This window comes from Sceloporus undulatus, chromosome 3 (genome assembly GCF_019175285.1).
Source record: "Sceloporus undulatus isolate JIND9_A2432 ecotype Alabama chromosome 3, SceUnd_v1.1, whole genome shotgun sequence".
Classification (NCBI taxonomy): Eukaryota; Metazoa; Chordata; class Lepidosauria; order Squamata; family Phrynosomatidae; genus Sceloporus; species Sceloporus undulatus.
The window spans coordinates 238,498,106-238,519,885 of NC_056524.1; positions in this window are offsets into that span (position 1 = coordinate 238,498,106).

Below are 21,780 nucleotides of genomic sequence, written 5' to 3' on the forward strand. Positions count from 1 at the left end.
TCAGCAGACTTCTCTTGCCACTTCGAACTTTGTTCTTTCAGTGATCACAGATGTCCACATCCTGCTGGCAGGCCGAGTGCTAGACTCCCACTGGGAATTTTACTCAGCCAGGTGTCATGGCTGCAATGCTCAATGATAAACACTAAGCGGGACCTGTCAGGGGAATATTTGCATGATGGCTTTTTCCTTTAGACTCAAAAGCCTTGCAAGATGAGTGACTAAGCATTTTGTGTGCTTTAGCACCTTTCTTGCTAACTTATGTAACTAACATATGGACAGCCTCCTGCAAGTAGTCTTAATAACTCCAGTTCCAGTGCCTATATATTTCTTTGCACCTTTGTGCAATGTGAAGGAAGCATTGTGCTTCTTTGTCCATCAACACTAATCCTTTCTCATCATGATGCTGGTTAGCGTAATTGCATAGACAAAATCACGGGCTACACTGTGTGTGTATATGGGGAGGAGGTGTCCCCTGAAAGCCCATGGCAATAAAAGACTGACCATGCCTATGGCACCAATGCAGCATTTACAGGTTCCTTTTCTGGAAGAAGAAAAAAAGCAGAACTTTCTGTGGCCTCATTTTCTTTTTGTTGTTGCTGCTGTCTGTCCCTCCATCTCCTTTTTTTTAAGGAATGCATTTTTCTAAACGGAAGAAATTATGTTAGATTTCTAAAGCAGAGACGAGAAAATCCACTACAAGTGTCTGCACTGTCTGGGAGATTCTATTGTCTATGGAGACATTCCAATGCTGCTGTTTCTCTTTCCAGTCTTAGTTCTTTTGTGCAAGGACTGCTGTTCTGAGGTCTGAGATGGAATGCCCAGGAAGATTGAAGTGTTCTGTGTATTCCTGTTCCTAATGTCTGATTTATGTCCATTTATCCTCTGACACAAGGACAGGCCTGTTTGCCCAGTATAGATGCTGAAGGGCATTGCTGACATAATATGGCATAAATCACATTAGGAAATGAACAAGCGAAATTCCCTCTAAAATTGTGGGTGGTATCATTAGGGCCTGTGATGACATTTCCTGAACAAATATGCGGGCAGAGTTGGCATCTTGGTTTGTGGCTAGGCTTTGTACTGGTGTCCGTACTTGTGTTCTGTGTCCTCCTGAAGGTAAGCACCTGCTTGAGTTTTGGAGGCTATCTGTAGGAGACTGAGTGTCAGGGGATAGGATCAGTAACAACTCTTTTTTTGCACTTTTTTGGGCTATCTCATTTGTTGAAAAAAAATGGCCATTATCTAATGCTGTCATTGTGTGTTGGCTATTGCTGTGATTGCAAAACATTCTCTCTCTTGCATCTCCCCCCTTAAAAACCCTAAAACCTGCTCTGAAGGGCTGAACAGGCTTTCAGGTACAATGTGGGCTATGGGAGAGGGCCAAAAATCCTAACCCTTCCAGATGCATCAAATTGGATTTAGGGCAGTGAGCTGAAATCAAAGAAAATTTGGGTTTATTTTGTACTGATCTTTTCTTACCTAAATATATATCTTATATATTTCCTAAGCACTCCAGACCTTTTTTTGCTGCATTTCTGAATTAAAACTCCTCATCTGCTCTGCTACATTTTCAAAAACATTGATGTTTCAGTGGTTCTCGTGGAGCTGTATTTGCACTTTCTCTTGGCCCCCAAGGGCCATTGCATCATGTCTCAAGAGATCCACCTCCCTGCTTTTCATGAGTTCTGGAAATTAGCCAACGGCAAATAAATTAAAGAGGGCTACATTACCCAAAGGGAAATAAAGCAGGGCAGTGATTTAAAGGGCATTTTAAAAAGACAAGTTTCTGAAGCATAGGTAGTTCAAATTGGAAAGTGTTTAAATGTAAGCCTTCTGATGCTAAGCAGAGGAAGATGGAGGCAGTGGTGGAAATACTGACTGGATTTATGAAGCCAGTGTCTTCACCTGCATGGCATACCGGGAGGAAAAAATATGGTGCTTTTCCCCAAAAAATGGGGGGGGGTTTCCACAGGTAGGAGGGCAACACAAGGTGAGATGGAATGTGTATGTTCTGCCCCTGTGCACATAACACCTCCCTTCCTGTTTGGTTCAGAATGCCCTGCATCAAATCAACAGTGTGTTTTTATTTGCAACGATTTGCATCTTTTCAAAAGACATGGAAAAAAATCCTGGTATTAGATATACAGTGGGCCCTCGACTTACATGGGGATCTGTTCTGATTCCCCCCATGTAAGTGGAAATCCGTGCCTGCTGGAGCCTCATTAGAAGTAATCGGGCTCACGTACATCCCATTACTTTTTCCAGAGCACACAAGGGGCTTTTCCAGCACAAATTTTTAGCGTATGCTCAGAGCCACATATGCCACGCCCACGTAAAATGCAGGCACACTGTACTGGAGTAAGTGGCCTTTCAAGGCACCCCCCCCCCCAAAAAAAAATCCTGCATGGAATGCACTCAATGCAAGTATGAATTACAGAGAAATAACCCAGTTTCCACATTGGGCTTCATAGTGTAAAGAGCCCCCAGTCAATCATTCAGATACTTTCTTTACATCCTGCCTTTTCTTCAAGAGTTTTTGCAGATTATGCCAGCCTAGGCACTTTCCAACAGACAATTTATGGTCACAATGTTCTTTTTCAGTTCTGAAAAAACACGACCGATTTAAAACAAGAAGTAACATTCCCACAGTACTTACAGGGAGAGCTAAATAACCTGAGGTCAGACTATTTGTAGCCTGGAAGTGTTTCATTTTGGGAACTGTTGGTTTGCTTACTGTTGATATTACAAAAGGTGGCAATCTTGCCTAGAAGATCCTAAGAACTGTAGTCCAAAAATATAACTATGCTTGTGCCAATCTTCCTCCTAGGAGGCCAGAACTATGAGACAAGTTGGACTGTGCACCACTAGTCCATGGTGATTCATAACGTCTTATGACTGACCAGAGCTTGAAATCTCTACAGTCAATGTCTTGTCCTGGAAGTGTTGAGGAACAAGAATGCACCTTTTAAATAGGCTGCACAGCCTGATTGCACTAACTTCAGAAAGTACATGTATTTTCAAAAGCAGAGGCGAATTTCAAGTTCCAACTACTTCCATTTTTTAATTTTAAAAAATCATGGCGTTTTGTAGTTGTCACAGCTTCATTAGTGCAATATGGAAGATGATGCCCCCACCAACACATATACTTTATTTAAACTATTGACTCAAAGGAGGTTTTTCATAAGTGCCCTTGGTTTTATTTATATGTTTGACATCTGCAGGAAAAATTAAAAAGTGATATGGTATTTTGTGGCCCATTGTATGTTCTTTTTCTCTATGGGCGTAATCTGTGATTCTCGCTGTGACTGAAACTTTATTACAGACTCAAATAATATGACTTGCTGGCTAGGCATCTACCCACAAACTCCCCCTCACATTTAGTGAAATGGCAGTGTTCAAAAACTTTTAGTACCTTTATTCCTGCTGTTTGACAGAGCACAATTTACCCCACACATCTGCGTGCATTTTAACTTTGAATGTCAGTGACTTTGGAATTTATTTTAAAGTTCCTGGTATATATATGTGCTATTATTATTATTGTTGTTGTTGTTGCTGCTGTTACATTAACCTTAGTTCAAACTGGAAATACATGGTTTGGTGGCAAAGACAGTGCCTGTCTCCATCTGAGCATCCTAATGTGATGAGCAAAGGCAGTCTGCAAAACAAAATAGTTCCTTCCTTTTTGAAAACCACACAAAGGCATGGTAACACACACACACACACACACACACACACACACACACAATGGAAAACAATGCAATTTTGGTGGTAGAGGTGGCAATGATAGAAGTGGCAGCAGCTGTTGTTGATTTCACAGAAGCAAAAGAGACAGGGAGGATCCAAATGTGGTCCAAGAGGTGCATGTGACCCATAATGCATCTTCTACCCATCGCTGATCTGCCATGGCTGCCTCATACTGAACCCTTGAATTTATAGTTTAATGAAGCAGTAGAACTCTCTAGGTGATAATTCTAAATTCTCATTCTTAAACTGAAAATCCAAGGATTCCAGAGAATGTTGCTGTGGAGTCATTAGACTGTAATTGTATAGTGTGAAAGGGTGATAGATGTGGAAATACTTAGCTCTTGTCTTTCTACTCAGATATATATCCACGTTGTTTGAAGTTCATGAATGGACCCCTGCAAGCAGATTGCTCCGTTATCAGGAAAGCGATAGCTCTCTCTCTCTCTCTCTCTGGGTACTGGAAAGCAGTGGGAAAGTGATGAGGGAGCTTGACCTGGGTTGTAGAAACCTGGTGAAGCTTCATATACTTGCTGGCGGAGTTGGTGTTAGCAGCCATCCAGTGAACAGGCAGAAGTAGGCACAGGCATTCCCCAGTTAGTGATGGCTCTATGGCAATTCTTTCGAAGCAGACTATAAGATCTCACATATATTTTGGCTGGCATCCTGTCAGTGACATACACAGGTATAATCCCATTTTACACTGTCATATGCCTTTTAATGGTCACTGTAGAGGGAGGTGGTTGTGCAATGACCCCATAGCCACTAAACCTACCTGTCTTTTACCACCAACAACTTGCAGCCATGTTCTGTCAAGAGAGTACAGGGAACAGCCGCATAGCATCCAGCTTTGTTCTGATAGCCAGATACATACCAACGTCATCCACTGGGACTTTCCAAGGATCTTCCAGAGGTTGCAAAGATGATGTTGTGAGAAGTTGAAGGCTTTCATGGCCAGCATCCATAGTTTTTTTGTGTATACTGTGTGACTCTAGGTAGGTAGGTGTGCTTTCCATGTTAATCTGTGTATTGTTCATGATTAGCATGGAAATCACTCCTCCCTACCCAAAGTCACACTGTGTGTGTGTGTTTGTATATATCCAATTTTCTTCCATGCCAGCATTCTCTGAAGATGCCAGCCACAGATGCAGGCGAAACATCATGAATAAACTCTTCTAGAACATGGCCACATAGCCCGAAAACCCACAAAAAACTATGATGTTGTGTGTCTGGCTATGTTCCTATGTTCACCAGCTTCCCCATGTAGTATATCACTGCAGAGGGTTGAGGCAGCAGGAGAAAGGTGAGTTGTTCTTGCAAGGTAAGGTGTTGGGGTTCCATCTGGTAGAATGTTATGTTCCTCTAGTTCAGTGGTTCCTAAACTGTTGTCCTCCAGATGTTTTGGACTTCAGCTTTCTGAATTATTAACTGTTGGCCAAGCTGGCTGGGGCTTCTGGGAGCTAGGTGCAAAACACCTTTGGAGGACCAATGTTTGGGAACCATTGTACTACAATGCAAGGTCTTGGCTGTCGTGTAATACACATATTTACGTCACGTAATACACATATTTGCAATATGGTGGCTTTTAATGTTATGGTTTCCTTATTAATAATTGACTGAAATTGTTATGTTAGGCATGGCTACTTCTTTCTCACAAGTGCATGCTATTAGTGCAGTGGGGAGCTGCAGTTGCTTATTACTCTGTTCTGTGGATTTAGCAATTCTTAGCATCACATCAGGTACTCAGTCAGTGAGTGACTACATATTAATAAGCTGCAGTACCTGCATATCTCATACCCTAAAGCACCAAAGCTCAGAAAAATTGCTTCTTTTAGTCTATGGTGCCTAGAATCTTCCAACTTGCATGGCCACTATCCATATTGGCTGAGGCATTCTCAGATATTCTCAACATGATTTTTCCAAACTCTGCAAGACACTCTTTCCCATTTCATCCCTTCTTGTTGCCATCAACTATGATGTGTAGGTATATATCATAGATATGAGGATGGTTTGACTTCTCCTTCTCCCTTCCCTCACAGTGGGAAAAATACAAATATTTGATGGTATGTTCACACTGTGTCCAAAAAAATTATAACAAGATACAGCATTTTCAGGAATTTTATTATGCTTCTCTAAAGGATCATTCTTTTCAATCATGGCCTACGCAATCATCCTTAGCTTGAGATATAGCTGGGGTGGTTATTGCTGCATATCTAACTGACAGAACTGAAGATAAACTTTGATGTAACTGTCTAAATTTTAGACTTTTAAATGTATAAATTTTAGACATTTACATCTAAATTTCAATATGTGAATTTTGACATTTCTCCAAGTGTTTTCTCTCATTGTCCAGAAGGCAAAATTGATTCATTTACAAAGGTTGTGATTATAAATAGGACACTAGAGAATTGATTAACAGAAAAAGTACATCCCCACAAACATTTTCATGGTGCCATCTATCACATTGTTAGAAGTAGGTATCAGGCACTATGTTTTAAGCATGTATTAGAACAACAACATACTAGATTTCCTTCTACCTGGGGGTTCATGGGGAGGAGGAAAATCTATCTTTCCTTGAGTAATGGTGGACAGGGAAATCAGATATCAAACACTTCCTGCTTTTGAGAGGGGATGTAATATTCTATGAATGGCTGGCCTGTTCATGACCTTGACCATAGCAAGGAGTTTGTTTTGGTAGTCTTCTGCAGCCAGATACCTGCCGTGAGGCTTGGGATTCCTACTGCAGATAATATTTAAAAGCACATTTATTAGGGAGGAGCTGCTATAAGCAAAACAATTTGCTCTATAGGTAGTATGATTAATTACTGATTTGAGTATTGATATTTTGATTTTTTTGTAATATCTTTTCTTACATGCTCAAAGTAGCATATTAAAATATTAAAATAAATAAAATAATAAATAAATAATAAAACTTTAATTTATATCCCGCTTTTTGTTACCACAATCAAAGCGGTGTACAACATTTTAAAAAATACAATATATACAATTCCCCCCCCCCCCCCCCCCCCGCTTAAAAAAGGATTAAACAATTCATTATAAATAGGTTTAACTAGGTAGTGAAGGATGTTTTAAAAACACTTTAAGGTTCATGAATGAAGTCTGGTAATAGGCTGAACTCTGCAGTTTATTTAACAACACATCATATCCTCCAAGGACTTTTTCATACGGGGACCTATGTGCTTCCATCTCGAAAATGGTTAAAGTGTTGGCATCCTGGAAAAACAAGCCAATATAATGCTAAATAATAATAATAATAATAATAATAATAATAATAATAATTTATACCCCACTCTTCAGTCAAAAGACTATCAAAGCAGCTTACAATTTGTTAATTAGACATTTCCCTGCCCTCAGACTTACAGTCTAAAGAGACGAGACACAAAAGTAGAAGGGAATGGCAGTGGGTAAGGAAGAAAGTCCAGCAGATCTTCTCTCCCTCGAAGGCCTGGACTATGGCAGATGGATTGGAGGGACAGGGAGGGCCCTTCTTCTTACTCTGATTAAGCCTGATGGAGCTGGCCTCCCTTCTTTCCCTCTGGATGATGGTGGAGGGAGGGCCATCTTCTTTTCAGGCAAGGCCCAATGGAGCTGATCTGCCCTTCTCTCCCTCTGGATGATGGTGGATGGAGGGAGGGCCTTCTTCTTTTCAAGCAAGGCCTGATGGAGCTGGCTGGCCTTTCTCTCCCTCGGGATGATGGTGGATGGTGGATGGATGGAGGCCCTTCTTCTTTCTTTCTATCACACACAGAGCACAACAAGGGGTTAAAAGCACATTACTTAGGCAAGAAAGTGTGTTGAATTGCGAATTTGGGTTTCAGATGGATGAGGACAAATCCTTGTTACTAGCTTGGAAATACCTTTTTTGTGCATGCTCCAAACTGTCATATCCACAAGTGCAGACACAGACATCCTCCAGAGAGGGAAGGGAAATGGAGAGGAAAATCCTCTTTGCCTTAGAAGCTGTTTCAGAGGATGAGGGTCTCAATCTATAGCTTTACATTTAAAAAAAAACCATTACAAACAGAACATTTCTTTCTTTCTTCTGATCATGGCCCTTATTGTATTAGATTTTAGGCTCATCACCTATGGAAAGCAATCCCACACAGCAGAAATACATGTTCCTCCAGCTGGAATTTCACTACTTAAAAGGCTTTGATTCCAGTTTAAAAGTATCTGCTCCAATCCCACCAGACATCCTATCCATATTAGGGCTAAGTCTCAACAAAAAAGATTTGGTTGCATCTTTCATGTCTGTTTCTTGTTCCATTTTTAAACAAAGATTCCTGAGTGTAGCTAAATATTGCCTGTGTTTTTTGCTATTCTTCACAATAGGCTAAAAAGAAATAATTTTTGGACAGCACGAGCTCATAGGAGATCTGCTATATAAAATAGCTCTTCAGAATGATGTTTGCTAATGGCTAATGCAAAGGATGCTCTCATTGCTACTCTCATAACATCAACTGGCTGTGAGAAAATCTGGCTTAAATAAGAACCAGGTGACATCTATTTTTTTGATTGTTTACATCCTATTTTAATCTGCTTCAAATGCTTTGGAAATTAGAAGAATGTGCTAATGAATGGCAGAAGAGAACACCTGGAGGGACATCAATAGTTCAGTTCTTCAATAATTCAACCAGGTTCCTAACAGAGTAGCAATCAAAGTCAGAAGATGCTTTCCCAAAGATTACTGGAATCTAGTCCATAGATTTTGGTAATAAATATGTATGAATAATCTTCTCAGGTCCATCAACCTGATGGGGATATAGTGCAGGGGAGAAAAAAACTGTTGTTTCACAGGATAATGAGTAATCTATGGTGATTTCTAGACACCTTTTCCCCTCAAGAACCCTTGTTCCCATGCAAATGCAACATCTGTTCCTTTATAAATTTCAGTTCTTTGTTACAGTATTTAAGAACATTGCTTACTAGGTTAGCTATGCCCTGGGAAAAAATCTTGATGTGTATATTTTAGTATCCTAGAACAATATACCCTTAAATTTATTTAAGAATTTATTCTTCACCTTTCAATTGTATCAGTTTCTGAGCCAGCTATAAATCATAACAATGAACAATAATAGCAGAGAGGAAGCTCATGTTTCTTCCCTGGAGGTTAAGTTTTACTTCAAATTCTAGCAAGGGAATTGTTCCCTTTTTGATGTAATTGCTGTATGTGTGCCTTATACATGCTAGGATCAACTGAACCTTCTTTCCTGTTTCATGTTGCTGTATTCATTGTATATTTGTTTCACACTACTGCACATGTTGCAACTTGAAGTTCTTCAAGGACCTCATAAGTTTTCACTTTCCTACCAGGGAAGAAAATACTACCATACCATGTCAACTCCAAATGTGTAAAAATGGGTCTAAACTGCAGATACCATGGCTATTAGTGGACAAAAAGATTCCAGGGAACTCTGACGTTTCTGTTATTGTGACATGTTGGTTCAATTTTAAGAAAAATATTGCCCAACTGTGGGTTTTGTTTTGTTTTTTGTTTGTTTTGCTTTATAATGTCTTTGTTCATGACAAAGAAGAGAAAAATTTCTTGGGAAGGTGATGAAAACAAAAACCTTCTACTTGAAACAAAATTACACATTCCAAGCAAAGGATACACAATTTAAGTTCAGCTGGCAGAACTGTTTCCTCTGGAATACAAGATTTTATGGTACCCCCCTCAGTTGAATCATTTGCAGGATGTATCCGCAATAAATTGGGTCACTGAGTAGGCTATTGCTTCGGTGATAATCATTTCAATGTATTCCAGACACAACAGCTAGCTAAAGGAAGACTAAGTACTGAATGTAAGAACGTGTGTGTGTGTGTGTGTGTAAAAAAGAAGCTCATCTTATGGGGGAAAGATACTAAAAATGCTCAATTTGTTATAGGAGAAAGAAAAATCACTGTGTAAGCAGGCTGGGAAAAGTAATATATAGAAAAGCCTTTGTGGGTTCACAAAAAAGGTGGCAACCTTACCTCAGCATGATAGTAATTATGTATAAGGTAAAATGTGTTCTTAACTCCAATGTGATAGTGTTTATATATCAGGTGTAGTGCGATTTTTAACTTTAGTGGGTTAGTAATTAAATTTAAGGTATCTATGAATAATACATGTAGAATGAAAAGGAGCATTATTATAAAAAGGGAAGTGAAATAACCAGTTGGAGATGTTGTTACAGAATATGGAAAGTGCAAGCTTGCAGATGTTTGTTACTCATCTTAAAAGATTCATAAGAACATGGAGGATTTATTATACTCATCCCTAAAGCAGAATAAGAGAAGAGCTCTTTAGATGTGAATATGGGTACTTTTTGAAACAAGTTGCTTTTAAACGTGGTTGTGACTGGAACTAATTGGCCTCTAACCGACTTATGTGGACCAAAAGTCATTTGAATTTAGCCTCTGTATCTCCTGGGGAAAACTTTGTAGGAGCAAGGATGACTTTCATAACCTTTGCAGTAGTTCCACAATGTAAACAATATTATTCTGTCCCTTGGAGCCCTGTAGGCTGATAATTCTATAATACAAAAGCTATGGGGTTTTAAATGCTTTCTCTACAATAGTGTGCTAAACATTGTGCCATTTGGGCCATTCCCCCTCCCCATGACAGAGGAGTTGGAGTGTGATGAGATGTTGGCTGCCCTCCCCAGAGGAGAGACAAGTTTAAATTACATCACGACAGTTATACCATGGCAGGAGGCTCTGGGGGGCATGGCCAGAGTTGGTTTGGAACCTGCCACTCCTAGAAGCCTCAGCTTGCCCAAAGCGATCGACCTGCCCACCTGCCACTGGTACAGTGTGAAGGTTTCTTGGTTATTTAGGGGTCAGGTAGGAATTTCCCCCTTTTCCATAGGCTTTTTTGCCTACATCATACTGTTTCCAGTGGGCATATGGTAAATAGGCTTGGGTGGTGTCTAAACAGGATAAAATTTGACATGAATAAGTGAGAGTTATAATTTGGTGAGCACCTTGAACCCCATTTGGGTGGAAAGGACATTTCTGGAAGCTCCTATTCAGGGCTCGTGACCTGGGAAGTAGAAGAAAGAAATGCCCTTGGATCTGGCCTGAAAATAAACCCCCTCTTTAATTCTCGTACATGGGGAGAGGGACTTTCTGGTTCGACTTCCTGATGTGGGCCGGCCAGTGAATAACCCAGGTTTTGAGTTATCACTGAGGGCTCAGGTGTTATCATCCAAGAGGAGCTGCAGAGGTGGTCTAGGGAAGACACTGGCTGCAGCTGCTCCTACACTTGGCTGTTCTCCCAATTTAGTTGCAGTTCCATTAAGAAATTAATAAATAGGTCAATTAATAAATGGCCCTGTTTTCAATGCATTCTTTGTGTCTTGTTTCATTATTTCTGGGATTGGGCAGCAATGAGAAGTAGGAGCAAAGCAGGGTATGAATAATTTCAGACTGTCTTTGCATATCACTGATGGATGCTATAGTCATCTAGCCACAAGAAACATTTGAATGGCCTGTTACAGACAGCCAAAATAAAGCTGCTTCGAGTCACAGTGGAGGTATGGTGTTTCAATGATGCATGCGTCCTAAGAGTCCAGAAGTCACACCAAAGCCACGCTCCAGTCCTTAAGGCTGGAGCGTGGCTTTGGTGCGACTTCTGGACTCTTAGGACGCATGCATCATTGAAATACCATACCTCAACTGTGACTTGAAGCAGCTTTATTTTGGCTGTCTGTAACAGGCCATAGAGTCATCAATTACTTGATCATGGTCATGAATACTAGAGCTTGGGAAAGTAACATTTTTGGACCATTACTTCCAAAATCCCTAGCCAGACTTTCAAAATCCCTCATCAAACTGACATAAGAGGTATATGACAAAAGTTGTTAAAGTTCATTAGAACTTAGAACAAAAAATATTTTTGTTTTTGTGTGCCTTCAAGTCATTTCTGACTTATGGAGAGCCTATAACAAGGTTTTCCTGGGAAGATGTGTTCAGAAAGGGTTTCCCTTTGCCTTCCTCCAAGGCTGAGAGTGTATGACTTGCCTAAGGTCACCCAGTAGATTTCCATGTCTGAGAGCAGATTCATACCTCAGTTTCCAGAGCTATAGTCCAACATTCAAATCATTACATCACACTGGCTCTCATTTTTTGAAACACAGTTCATGTAATACTTCAGTCAACATGACCACTAGCCATATTGGCTAGGGATTTTGTTTGTTATAGTCCAAAAATGTTACTTTTCCACACTTTAGTCTTCATGACCATTATCAAGCGATTGGCAGCCTATTCAGATGGTTCTTGTGGCTAGATGACTAAAACATCCATCAATGGTAGTTAAGCAAAGACATGACAAATTTTCTAATTAACTTTGATTAGTAAATAATATTTGAAATGGTTGTCTGCATCTATTCTTAATTTTTGGTGGTCTGAGAAGCATTTCTAAATATTCTGTAGTTTATTTGTATGCTGGACCTTCCTGACAGGACAAATTTCAAACCAATATCAAGAGAGCTCTGTCTTTTAGGGCAGTACTCCATGGCTGCAGCAAATGGGGCAATAAAAAAAGACAACTTCTCCTGCCCATTATGGCAGAGGTGGAAAACATCTGGCTCATAAGCTAAATGCAGATATTCAGGCCTCTTAATTTAGGCCTCTTAATTGAGACCACTGGAATCCTCCTGTCCATGACGTCTCTTTCATCAGCCTCTATTGTTGTTGTTCTTGATGTTGTTACTCATTTTATCTAGCACAGTAACCTCTGAGCTGATGGAGGGAGCCTTGTACACTCTGGGGGAAGAGAATGACTCAATGCAAATGCCTCCCTGCACACACTGCTAAACTATATACTGAGCTCTTACTCTTCAATGGTTCCAATTTGGCAGGGACAGTCCTGATTAATCTTCTGTCATCCCATTTTTTTCAGCTGCTTTTAAAATTGTCCAATTTCTCTCACCTCCTCCCACGCCCCCCACCCTTGTCCTCTGTTTACTTTAGTTGCTGCAGACTGAGTTCAACATGCAAAAATAGTTTGCACTCCATTAACTCAGGAAGGGGAAGTGTAGAGGAGGGAGGGAAAGTGTGCCCTTCCCTTTAACCTCAGCAAAAGCAAACTGCAGCAGCCTTTCCTATCTTTTTTTTTTAATTCTTCCTCACTAATAATGTCTGCTATCTTGACCACACTATCATGCTGAAGGATGCATCATTCGGGAGAACCAAGAGTCCTTGACCAATCATACCCTCCAGATTCAACACATCCTCAGTTGAAGTTCCCATCTATGAGAACTCAGAAACACAGATGGATGTTGAGAAGTCCAAAAAGAATTCCATAGAAGATGGTGCAACAAGGCCTCACCTTCTTGCACCTTGATACTTGCTAAGATCTTCCAGGTAGATATTTGCTAAGATCATGATCTTACTAGTGAGCTGCCCTGTGAAAAACTATCACAACAAAAAGTAAAATGCTGATGATGTTTCAATTATTGAAAAGAGATTTGTTCTTTTAATAAAATGCCTGCTGTAATTCTGTCATACATCTGTGGAATATCTTGATTTTAGGGTCCTCAGTATACATTGGAATTAACAGAAGGGGGAACCGAAAACGCCTGTTTTTCATAGTTGCAAGAAACCTTCACTGCTAAAACAATCCATTGATCTTTTTTAAAAATCAGCTCTACATTGTATTAACACATTGTTCATCTAGGGACTCACACAGGAAGACTGCAATGTATGATTTATTTCTATATTATCTTTCTATCTAGTGAGCACTTTTGTGCAGTAATTTAAAAGTGACAGCCTAACACTTGGTATGTTTTCTTTTGAAAATAAAAGAAGGAAGGAAAAACAGCAGTATCATTTTAGACACTATTGAGGATCCTGGTAGTTTAGCATGTCCTGACAAAAAAAAAATTGGTGCATAGTGCATCATTCCCCACCCATCCACCCTATCAGGAATCTCAGGAATCAATTGGCTACCTGGAGAAATGGTAGCTGCTCCCCCTCGCTGTTCCTCCCATGCAGGAATAGGACCTGTTCAGGATATAATGCTTTTGTTGCATGCCTTCATGTCATTTATGCTTTATGGCAATCTTAAGGTGAACCTATCACCAGGTTCTCTTGGCAAAATTTGTTCACAGGTGATTTGCCTTTGCCTTCCTCTGAGGCTGTGAGAGTGTTACTTGCCCAAGGTCACCCAGTGAGTTTCCATGGGCAAGAGAAGATTTGAACCCTGGGTTCCCAGAGCCATAGTCCAACACTCAAACCACTAGACCACATTGGCTCTCATTTTTGAACTGCAGCTCATGTAATACCTCAACCATCATGACCACTAGCCATATTGGTTAGGGATTTTGTAAGTTATGATCCCAAAATGTTCCTTTTCCATGCTTGAACCACTACACTCATGCTGGATGTTATCAAATATGTAACTAGGATGTAGTTAAAGGCATCAAAGAAACTATGGCCCAATTTATACGGGCCTTTGCGATGCGCCCCGTCACGTGCTAGGGGTTAGCTGAGGACGCACCATCCATATTGGCCTCACCCCTAGTACATGAAGGGGGCGTCAAAATGGCAGCAAATTCCTGCATACATTAAAACTCATTTAATATGCATTAGAACCCCTATGCCACATTTCATCTTTTCTCTTCTCAATCTTGTTACTGCTAAAGGGGCTCCGTATATCACTCTCAACCTTGTACTTAGTCTACACATCCCTATCAACACCCATTATTTTGACTCTAAGCAGAACCAGCAGTATCAGACATCCTTCAAAGTTGTCACTCTGCCTTCTTTACTCATCTTGTTAAATTTCCTGCTTCAGCAAATTTTTTACCAAGGCTAAGTTCACCCTTTTGCATCTCTTTTATACTATGCATTTAGGAATCTTTGATATTGATTTTATAGAATAAAAATTGAATTAAAATTGAGTATTGCTATTTACCATCACAATTTGTCCACAGAGAAAAATTCTCTAGAACATTTCAGGAAAATTGAAAATGGGGAGAAGATTATAAAGGAAAAAAAAGTTTTTCTCCTACAATATTCATCTTTGTACGTGAGGTTGAAATAACTGAGAATTTATATCTTTAACTGAAACAGAGCATAGACAAATAGACTCTTTCTTATGGAAAGACATGCCTTCAACACATTTCTCACTTATTGTAACCTTAAGGTTACCACAGAATTTTCTTGGCAAAATTTGTTCAGAAGGGAGTTGCCCTTGCCTTTCACTGGGACTGAGAGAATGTGACTTGCCTAAGATATTTAGATAATGTGTATTAGTGTGTATTGTTTTATAGTCTGTTCTTTTAGAGTTATTTTAATTATAAATCGTTAGATTATATTTTGTTGCTTTTGATTTTAGATTGTGTACTGTAGTCAGGTTTTTATCTGTATTTAGGTATGATGTTGTAAAACAGGAGCAGGAGGAGGAGGAGGAGGAGGAGGAAGAGGAGGAGGAGAAGCTGTCACCTCCACCCAATAGGTTTCCATGGCCATGTCAAGATTCAAAACCTGGTTTCATATAATAGTTTAAGATGGTGTGATAAAGTGTTTTCCAGAATGTAAGAATTAAAATGTAGGAAGGGCTATCTGCCTTCCAGAGGCATCATGGGCAGAAGAATCCATTGTTGTTTATGTATAGTGTAGAGTAAAAGATGTTAGATCAAGAGACTACAAGCCACTTCTTCTTTGTTCCACTTGAATTAAGTGTTGTTAGCTTTTTCAGATGTGCCTTCAAGTGTTTAGTGAAAGCCTGAAGATTACTTTAAACAGATGAAATGGAGAAAATCTGCAGAAGTTGGACTTCAACCAACTCATTACATTAGGACAGGATCAGAGCCTTTCCTAGTTCTTGACAGGACTTTGGATGTAGAGTCGTCATCATCATAGGATTTATTTATATACCGCCCAATCACTGGGAATCCAAGCGGTTTACAACAGAGGGGATAATAGACGGTTCCCTGCCCTCAGGCTTACAATCTAAAAGACACAACACAAAAGGAGAAGAGAATGGTGAGGAGGGAGGGGATCAGGTCCAGCATTCTTCTCTCCCTCTGAGGCCTGGACCAAGGCAGATGGACCGGAGGGAGGGCTCTCTATCTTCAGGCTGGCCCTGATGGAGCTGAGCCAGCCTATTCTCTCCCTCACAGGCCTAAGGATGACATGGAGGGAGGGCACTTTAGCTTCAGGCTGACCCTGATGGAGTCATGAAACTAGGAAGTGGAGAGTTACTACACTGTGAAGAGGCATGCAGCATAAGATCACTATTATGATGCACTACTGCCTGAAACAATAGGTTACCCCACAAAAACTGGCTTGTCTATTTAGTGAACACTACTTACAATTACTCTCCAGCTTTGCGAATATAAGGACTACCACAGTCTCTTTTACTTGTGTTCTCTTCATTTCAAAAAAATGTATGTGAACTGACAAGCACTAAAGGCAGAGTCTAATAACTATTGGAGTTTCTTTTAATATTTCAAGGCGTGCATAACCATTCCTTCCATTCCTATATCCTTGATTTTTGTTTATGGGGCTGGGGAATTGTAACAACCATGGACTAACATCTAATCTATTCTATATTAACTTGCCATAAGCAGCCACTCTCATTAAATGATTTGCTTCAAGCTTGAACAAAAGTGTTTATGAAAGCATTTTACTTTGGTGGAATGTTTTATTTGTTGGTTCTGCTGAAAGGAAACACACTCCAAATATATTTTGGGTCCTCCCCCCTTCATGGGCCTGCATAACTTCCCATAGGCAGTGTGGCATAGTGGTTTCAGTGTTGGGCTCTGGCTCTGGAGACCAGGATTTGGTTCCCCACCTGGTGAACTCAACCAAATACATCTATTCTTCTATTTCTAAAAAATTTCTCAAGAGAAATGTTTCTCCTGAGTTAAGCAGTGTTTCACACCTAAGCAAGGTGTGATTATACCTGTGTAGTTCATTGTAGACAGACATTTGATCTCAGATAGAGTTGTGTGACTCATGCCATTTACTTACCTCGGAGCGTTCAAAAGTTGTGGTGAGCAGGGGCCTGAGGTCATGATGCTCAATCATCCTATGCAAAGTGCAGGACAACAGCAGAGGTAGAACACACTGTGGCAACAGAATATATAGGTATGTTTACAACTTGCTTGGGACACTGGTGGAAAGACTTTTCTTTTTCGTCTGTAAGGGGCAATCTGCTGTCCATGCAGATTTATTCAGTGGGGGAAAAGAACCGTTTTTCACTGCAGTGTTTTATTTTGCTGCGCTTTTAAAAAAAGCACACACACACCAATAACCCTCTCCACTAGCTTCTCCAGCCTACAGCAATAACAATCAAAACTCTGGGATTAGCTTTTATTAAAAGAGGTTTTGCTTATTAGAAAATATTAATTGATAAAAAGTGCATTCAAAATGAATACAACAAGGCACGTGTGTGAATTATGTGTTAACACTCTCTTTAGTAAGCAGCCTAGGTTGATTTATGCATGTAGGTAATTATGTACAGCGTTATTAGTGTAATTCACAGTTAGATTAAATTAAGAAAACACACAATAAATTGAAACTGTAGTCATATTTCTTCTTGCTGTGTAAGGAACTGAGATATATTGATGTAAGTTCTAAGTGTGCTATATAAGTTGAATTCCCAAGGCTGCAATGGGATCAAAATGCATTAGGCATTCACTTAGGCTATATTAGGTCTCTACCATTGGATGGCAGTAAAATTCTACATCAATCACTTTAAGCAAAGAGAAGAAAATAATATAACTTTCCTTTATTATTTAACAGCAGAAAGCTTGCTGGCTTTGCATGTCATACAAGCAGTGGCAAGCACTAGTGCTAAAACATGTTTTATTTTCTGCATTTAAAAAAAATGAACAATATTTGTGTATATGAATCCCTTGGTTCAACACAATTATTATGAAGTTGCATTGGATAAAATGAATGCTTCATGTACCTTGGCAATTTTACATTACAAAATTTTAAGCATTGTTGAATTACGTTTACATTGTCAGATTTGTTATAATTTACAATCAGCCCTTTCTACTGTATTGGTGACAAAATTGTTTCACACATCATGGAGATAATTACAGCACAACCATTTACCTTAAAGGGATGCCTTGGTTTGTTTCTTAAAGACTGGGTGATTTCTCTTGTCATGGTTCTGGGCCAAATTTTCTATGTAGTCGCAAAGCCCTGTTTAAGACAATCTGAGATGTATATGTCTGAAAACAGATGGATTCCTCCTGTGAAATGCAAGGGACCGTCATTTTCACTTCCAACCCAGTAGGATACAGCAGCTCTCTGCATTTCACATTATTTAGCCCAGAGTAACAATAGAAGAATTTAGGCCTCTATCACAGTTAGCATTACTTCTTTTTCTTGCTTTCTAATTATACTGCAATTAGAAAAGACAGCCCATTTCAAAATCTGAGCACACTTCCTTGGCTCTTAAAATACCACATATGATGCTGTCCTTATTGTAATAAATAGGAATTTTATAGATTATTCCATTTTTTTTAAAAAAAAACTAATAAGATGTAGCCTTCATATCCCCACACCCCAAACAAATACAGTTGCCTCTTCCAATCCATGAGCTTCAGATTTCGGAATTCAATCATTTGCAGGTCATCATGTCCCATATTATTAAATGGTGCAGATGTGAATGCAGACACACTGAAGCATGTATATTCAAGTTGTTGTTTAATAATATAGAGACCGATTATTGAGAGTTTTTTTGTATTCGCAGAGAGTCCCTAAACCAAACTCACATGGAAGGGCCAATTCTATTTGTATTCCATTAAAGATGCACTATCTAATATATATATATATATATATATATATATATATATATATATATATCAATTCTACATTGAATAAGATCATTTATTATCAAGAACCCAGCTGGATCCACTAAAATAATTCAATCAGTGTCAGTGAATCAGGAGGTATATCACTCTCTATGTTTAATAATTACAGGAACAATTATATGTGTATATAATATTTTGAACAATTTTGAGTGGGAGGTGGATTGTATTCAGTTTCTGAGTTTATATCAAACAATACAAATTCTTGTGCCATTATAATGGTGTTCTTTGACAAAAGGTATTTAGGGGGCTGAATTGTAATTCAAATGGCTATGAAATGAAGCAATTGTTTTCCTAAAAGCATGCAGGGTGGTCTGACTCAGCCAAAAGCTATTAATCAGGATTTCCTGGGATCAAACCACTGATTCCCTGCAATTGACTTACTGACTTTATAGTGAGTTTGCATTAAAAGTTTATAGTTTTTTTGGAATTCATATTAGACATTCAAATATGGAAGTCATATTGTAGCAGCAAAGATACCCATAAGAAGATATTTTAGAGTATGCCAACTTTTACAACTCTTTTTTTCTCAGGAAATAGAGTTGTAAACACACTACATAGTAAAAGAATATTAATGTTTTATTATAACATAAAAATGGCAAAAAAGGTCACATAGTCTTTTCCCCCCTTTATAATATAGCAATTTAAAAGATCCTGTCTGCAATAAAATACAGGGTTGACTATTATAATGTTGAGTATGCTTAATTATGTGGCTTGTAGCTTTCTCTTTTAAATCTTGCTAGATATTGATAGGGTCTACATTCCAGCTTGAAAACAATGCCATTAAATTGGGATTAATTTTTTTATATATTTTTATTTTTGTACAACCCCTAGTGATACGATAAATAACTTTATGACAATTCACTTATTGGTAGATACCTAAATCTATATAGGCAGTGGTGATTAGTGTTCTTTTCTCACCTGTGCTTTATTTCTTTGTATATTTATTTCTGTGTACATTTATGGTGCTTTATAAATAATAATAATAATAATAATAATAATAATAATAATAATAATAAATTATCAGATTGGAAAGTTCCATGATTTTCAGGGCAGCATGTTATACCAGCTTGGCATAGTGGTGTGAGCACTGACTACAGCTCCAGAGATCAGGGTTTGATTCCCTGTTCAACCATGGAACCCACTGGGTGACCGTGGGCAAGTCACACTCTCTCAACCCCAGGCAATGGTGGGGCAGCTTTGGGGCATGTGTTGTGTGTATGCCATGGCCCCACACTGCTGGGAAGCCAGCGTGATGCTGCTCCCTTGCCTACATGGGGGCAGCTTAGATGCCACATGCCACAAGAGTGTCAAAAACGTGCCATTGGGGTGGGAAAATCACCAGTTTTCCAGCGCAAAAAGGAGCAGCATTTTGCTGCGTCATTTTGTGCCAGAAAAAAAGCCGGAGTGGGGCCATGGCATGCCCACCTGGCTCTTTCAGGGATAGCGTCACACAGCCCCTTTGGACCAGCCTGCTTTGTCCCTCAGTTATATCATACCCTGGTTTCTATGAGTCTGCTTTTTTCAATGGCTGCCTCTTAAAGAGGCATTCTGTTTGTAACATTTTAGGATATCAAGGTAAAATTGTTTCCATGATTGAGTTAGAACCCAGTGGATGCACCTTTGGCTCTTGTTTCTCCTGTCCTTTTGGATACCTTTCAGTTAGGACAGCCTAAAGATGGGACACGATCTTTAGGGAGATGAGAGCCACCACATAGATGCTGTATTCTTGTCTTTCCTGGCTCATTACAGCCACTAGAGGATGGCTGCCTGAATGGGTAAAGGGAATGGTGAATGGTGGCAGCAAGACAGCCTTTCATTTATCCTAAAAGAAGTGGTGCTAAGGGATTTACTTAAACAACAACAACAACCCCTTCTTAACACTTATTAGACAATTGCCAATCAGTTTCCAACATTCTTTTGGAACAAGGTTTTGGCCTCCAAAATCCAAGAGACCATGGATTAAATGTATTATCTAGATCCAGTGGTGGAACAAAAGGAGGCAGGGAAATGTGAGTTCCATCCTGGGTGGGCAGCTCCTTACTCCTCACTCCCTCAATTAGGTGCCAGAAAATGGAAGAAGTGCTCAACTGTGAGGAGCACAAATTGAGCTGCAGACACTCACAACATGGCATGCTGATCTCTCCCTTCTCTTGTCCTTGGAATTTCCTTGGAAAAGGGAAAGAAGAAGGGAAGATATTTGGGGTGGGACAATGATAGGTTCTATTTCCTATTGAAAATGAAATTGTCCTTTCTCAAAGAAATAGTCCTGCTAGTGTGTGTTGTAGCAGAAGGAAAAATAGAAAAGGAGAGGGAAAAGGGAGTCTAGCAGTATCTTTGAGACTAAATTATTTATATTTTAATGCAAACATTCATATCTATCAATCCACATCCTCAGATGTAATGACCAAGGAACTAGATTTATATCTACAAAAGCTCATGCTAAAATATAAATCAGTTAGACTTGAAGGGGGTGTAAATGGTAATTCGACCACCCCACTCCCTTTTCCTTTCCATTTGTCCTCAAATGGGAGTTACAATTTTCCATATGCAACATCTTTTCTTGCTTGCAGAATGGTGAGTACAGTGGAAATTTCAATAGTATCAATAGCATTTCAATAGCATTATCCAAGACTCATACGATAGTGCTTCCATATGACCAGATTGGCCAGAATATATTCAGGCTCAAGGCATTCTATCCAGTGCCAATTAGGACCATTAGCCAGCCTGGATTCAAAGGGCTGAGACAGACAGCCCCAATGTGCCATGGCGGCAGCGATAGTAGGGTTCTGGACAGCACAGCAACTGCATGGTCTGGAACCCTACGACATGTGGACGGCGGCCTAATGGTGGCCTCCTGTCCACACGGGGGGCACCATTTTGGTGTAAGCAACGTGCAGTGTCCGCACATCACTGCGCGTCGCTTACATAACAAGTGCACCATTGGCACACTCGCAACGTAACCTGGGAGGCACAAAAAGAACCTAGAAGAATCAGGTTCTTTTTACCGCGGAAGGACACCACACTGTTTGGTGGCTGCAGCATCCTTCTGGAGGTAAAATGGGCACCTGCAGACTGCCGTTTTTTGGTGGTACGTACCTGGCCAAAGATTTCATTATTTTTAAAAATGTAAGGGCAATATAACCATAATCCAAGAATATGCCTCACCTACAGAGGCAGAAGAAGGAAAAATGGAATTATT